At 32.4% G+C, this 5330-nt stretch overlaps 1 long non-coding RNA gene across 1 annotated transcript; it reads left to right on the top strand.

Moving 5' to 3' along the window:
• Positions 1-1715: 1715 nt before the first annotated feature.
• LOC115967870 lies at positions 1716-5027 on the top strand. Its single transcript, XR_004086576.1, has 3 exons — positions 1716-1887; positions 2836-3258; positions 4416-5027. It is a non-coding gene; the product is annotated as an uncharacterized LOC115967870 (long non-coding RNA).
• The last annotated feature ends 303 nt before the right edge of the window (positions 5028-5330 follow it).

Here is a 5330-nt window from a genome sequence, read left to right as displayed (position 1 = left end):
CTTTCCCCTATGTATGTCACTAGCTGTTGTCAACCAATGTGAATTGCAAAACAGGTCAAACAAAAGCATGAAAAATTGTTATTAATTTTTTTTGAAGGTTTTTCTTGATTTACTTGGTTGGTTCCCATCAAATTAAAATCCCATCTTATTATCTCTCATTTTAATTAAATACATTATGGAAAAATATTATCAACAAAAACTCAATTCTTACATACTGATTGTTGTGGTGAATACTAGTAATGAGTTTCAAAATTTATGTTCTGTCTTTGGTATTACTCATCAACTTACACGCTCACATACGCAAAAACAGAACAGAGTTACTGAGCTCAAACATATCATTGAAACAACCCTCACCTTGCTGTCTAAAGCTACTATTCCTTCATCATTTTGGTATTTGGTCTTATGTTTCTCCATTGAAACCTTTATAATTAACAAACTTCCATCTAATATCCTTCACTATAGTGTAGAAGTGGGAATTTTGCAACTAATTACAAAATGCCACGTGTTATTTAGTGGGTCCCATTGTCATTATTCAGAGACTAATGAAAATATTCCAAGTGTTATGAATAGAAAGTTACAAAGAACACTCAAGAGCCAATCACACCTCAACACATGTTAATATTTAATTTATATGATATAAGCCATCAATATATTACTAAAAGCTGAGACGTAACATTTAATGTTGCTACTCTCACATTGAGCCACATCAATAGCCATGTCATTTCTATCATCTTTTTTAAATTTATCCTACAATTTTAAAATAATTTTTATCAATTTTAAATACAGATAATTTTAAAATAATTGTCATCCCTATCTTCACCATAAAGCCACTTCTTACAAATTTAATATCACATAAAGCCCAAACCCAAAGCCTTTTCAAACCCTATGCTTTCACGGTTGCAACTTTTTGTTTTTCCTTTCCTTTTGTTGCACACGATTTTAATTTCCTGTCTCCCACGTTTTAGTTCTTTCCCCTTCCCCACCTTCTCTGTTCTACGGTTTCCTATGGTTTCACATTTAATCATCGCCAGCCTCTCTCCCTTCTAATGGCAACCTCTCTGTTTTCCTTCCTTCCTGTCTTCCTCTCCTTACAATATATAAATACTGATAGCAGCTAGACGATTCAGTTGAGGTATCTCTAAATCCAAGTTTCTTTTGTGCTCTATTCTTTTGCATGATTTTTTTCCCCTTTTTACTGCGTCTTTCGTGCTGTGGTGTGGATGATTGTTATCTTGAATTTAATTACTTTATAAATCATTTTTCTTAGTTTGTTGAATTTTTGATTGCTGGGTCTTATCCTGTGCGATTCCAACGACTTAGTGTGACTCTGATTTATTACTGTAGTGTTGTGGTGTTTGCTTTCACTGTTTGTTTTGTATGATTGTATAATATATTGATTGGGTTTTAGTCAATATATTACTAAAAGCTGAGACGTAGCATTTAATGTTGCTACTCTCACATTGAGCCACATCAACAGTCATGTCATTTCTATCATCTTTTCTAAATTTATCCTACAATTTTAAAATAATTTTTATCAATTTTAAATACAGATAATTATAAAATAATTGTCATCCCTATCTTCACCATAAAGCCCACTTCATACAAATTTAATATCACATAAAGCCCAAACCCAGAGCCTTTTCAAACCCTATGCTTTCATGGTTGCAACTTTTTGTTTTTCCTTTCCTTTTGTTGCACACGATTTTAATTTCCTGTCTCCCACATTTTAGTTCTTTCCCCTTCCCCACCTTCTCTGTTCTACGGTTTCACATTTAATCATCGCCAGCCTCTCTCCCTTCTAATGGCAACCTCTCTATTTTCCTTCCTTCCTGTCTTCCTCTCCTTACAATATATAAATACTGATAGCAGCTAGACGATTCAGTTGAGGTATCTCTAAATCCAAGTTTCTTTTGTGCTCTATTCTTTTGCATGATTTTTTTCCCCTTTTTACAGCGTCTTTCGTGCTGTGGTGTGGATGATTGTCATGTTGAATTTAATTACTTTATAAATCATTTTTCTTAGTGTGTTGAATTTTTGATTGCTGGGTCTTATCCTGTGCGATTCCAACGACTTAGTGTGCCTCTGATTTATTATTGTAGTGTTGTGGTGTTTGCTTCTACTGTTTGTTTTGTATGATTGTATAATATATTGATTGGGATTTAGAATCAAAGAAAATTGTTTTCCTGGTGTTTGAATTTTCTACATAATTGTGTTTATCATGGTCTTTGGTTTAGACATGGTTTGATATTCATGGTTTCAATTTTAAGAATGTGTGAATTTCTTTTATCAGATTCGTGAAACTTAAGTCACTATGCAAGCATTTTTAAGTTGTGCTATGATTGTGTGCATACTTCTAAAGATTGTAAAATCAATTAATATATTTAGGTGTATTTTATTTTTATTTTAAGTATAGGGATTTTGGAGTATCCATGCTTCTGAGGCTATAGATCTTTAGAGGGTCGACCATGTATTCTTTTTTGCCATTCTAAATTGTTTGTCTTAATTTTTATTTTCTACTTTTGAATTGATGCCATGTGTTATAGTGATGCAAGGGCGCAAGATGATTATGAAGATACAGCAATGATGAACATTATCAGGTTTGATGATTGGGTCACCATTAAAATCTTAAACTAGACAATGATGGTGAATCTCTTATCCACATCTCTCATTGTTTAGGTTTTTCTTATTCACTTTCAATTTTAAGTGGTGAATCCCTTATCCATGCTTCTGAGGCTATAGATCTTTAAAGGGTTGACCATGTATTCTTTTCTGCCATTCTAAATTGTTTGTCTTAATTTTTATTTTCTATTTTTGAATTGATGCCATGTGTTATAGTGATGCAAGGGCGCAAGTTGATGATGAAGATACAGCAATGATGAACATTATCAGGTTTGATGATTGGGTCACCATTAAAATCTTAAACTAGACAATGATGGTGAATCTCTTATCCACATCTCTCATTGTTTAGGTTTTTCTTATTCACTTTCAATTTTAAGTGGTGAATCCCTTATCCACATCTCTCATTGTTTAGGTTTTTCTTATTCACTTTCAATTTTAAATAAATTTTTACTTAAAACTTTGAAGAAACATTCAATGCTTTTTGCAACAGGAATCAACTATGCTGATATGACAAATTAGCTTTGGCGTCATTGGCTCCATCTGACGAATCAGTACCTAGCCGCTCTAGAAAGAAGAAGTCCAAGTGATCACTACCATGTTCATGCAATACAAAAAACACCGTTGTTTCTGCCAGAAAGGGTATGATCAATTTGAAAATATTACATGCTTTTAATACTGTTGGAATCATAGACAGTGATTCAGGCTTGAAATATGTTTATTAGAAATTCTATTTACATCATGTATAGAAAGTAATTTGTGCAAGGAAAAGTTATAAAGTAAATGCATAATATATTCCTAAGGTAATTGCAAAGAAAAAAGTCAGACATTGGGCATGATATTAGGGGGGCAATCTTTCATGCTTTATCTGTGGTAAATTAGCTCCTTGATTTAAGCATTGAGGCTGAGAATTTGGCTTCTGTTTGTTGCCATATTGGAATTGAGGCATGGGCTGCAAGTGTGCTTTATTACTTAATATAAATCTTTCTTCTTCTAATTTATATTTGATATTTGAATTGCCAATTATGTTGCTCCTTAAATGTTTTTGAAGTGACGTGGTTATACATTTTTTTTAATCTTTTATAGGATTAAATTAATTTTGATCTTATTGATACCCTTCAAACTTCACTGTGAAGCTTAGAAAGATTAATGGGTTTGAGACTTTCTGTCAAATTTCTATACTCTCACTGTGACTTGAAATGTGTGAAGATCATTAGTAGGACAGAATAACTTACACAAAAAAACCATCAAGAGAGACGACCAATTATCCAAAAAAATTAACAATTTAAACTAAATTCCTCTCTTCCCTGCCTATTTTTTATGTGAATATTTATCTTTCAAGTGGTTTGTTCTTTAAAATGGAATTAAAAATTCAATGATTGAAGTGTGTTTAAGGGCCACTCTCACTTGATTATTTAGCAAAAAAGAATGTGGGTCTTACTTAACTTTATTCAATGTGAGTTTAATCTTTGTGCAATTAGGGTCAAGGACTTATCATCCGTGCAAAATGAACAATGTTGTATGTCGAATCGTTGAGATGAAAAAATATAGCATTTTTATTTTTATACAATATTGTCTAATAGTTGCTTCTTCTTTTCTCCGGCAATAGATTTAAACAATAATTCAATAAGTATGGGCACTGCTAACTAGACGGAAACTAAGAGATTTTATTAATCATTCAATTTCTTATTGGGGTGTACCTCTCTGTTGCTGCCTTAGGAAGGAGAAGCAAACATTTTTTTTTTTATTGATCATATTTTATTAGAGAAGATGTCTAATAGAATGTTGTCTTTATGTAGTGCTTTTGGAAGGAGAGAAATGCTAAGAAACAAAGTCTGCAACAACATTGAAACAAATGAAAAATTTTCCTATTCTCAGGCAAATCATGGTCCTCACGGAAGCTTCAAAGTCTAAGAAAGGCAAATGGATTGGTGTTTCATTTTAGTGTAAGAATTTGAAAAAGTTCCAATATGTTCATGGGCTGTCAAAGTTGAAAAGTGCATAGGAAGACTACTGCTATATTGTTATCTTTGAGGGTTCTCCCTATCAAAGTCATGAGAGAATTTGTAGAACAAGCTTCTTTATTTTTTATTCTATATATATATATATATATATATATTTTTTTTTTTTTGGACTTTAGGTTTCATGTAAGGTATTTATTTTGTCTAATAGATGTTTGTTGTACTCTGCTTGGCATATTTTTAAATTGGTACAAACTGTTGAAACATAAACTATTAGGACCTATAATACTTTTCAAAGTTGCTGTGTGAGGGCCTTAGGCCTTCACTTGGTATCAATTTGGTGGGCAGCAGGTGTTTGTTGAAAGTTGAGTATTGGCACTTGGCAGCTAAGTGGTTTGTAATGTTGTAAGTGGAACCTAAGTTTAATCAAGCACCATGGTCTTCTCTTTTGGTTCTTTGGGCATCTCTTCAAGTCTTAATTCTTTGCTGACACGCTCTTGCACTTTTGTTCCTAAGAGTTGGTTTGTCTCTGCCTCTCTTTCTATATTGCATTCTGTAGGAATTTTGTTTCATCCCTGATTTCTCTGTCTCCATCTAAATGATTTTTAGTTGTGATATTTGGCTCAAATAGTTATGATTGGTTGGAATAATTGTATTTGGTGAGTGATTAGTTTGTCAGATCTTATTGTCAAATTAGAGGCATTTATATTTTATGGTGATGACCTTATTATTTCAATTTGAGTTTTGATTCCA

Source organism: Quercus lobata, chromosome 11, assembly GCF_001633185.2.
Source record: "Quercus lobata isolate SW786 chromosome 11, ValleyOak3.0 Primary Assembly, whole genome shotgun sequence".
NCBI classification, from domain to species: domain Eukaryota; kingdom Viridiplantae; phylum Streptophyta; class Magnoliopsida; order Fagales; family Fagaceae; genus Quercus; species Quercus lobata.
The sequence above is the reverse complement of the archived record's forward strand: the minus strand, read 5'-3'. Positions and strand labels throughout refer to the sequence as shown.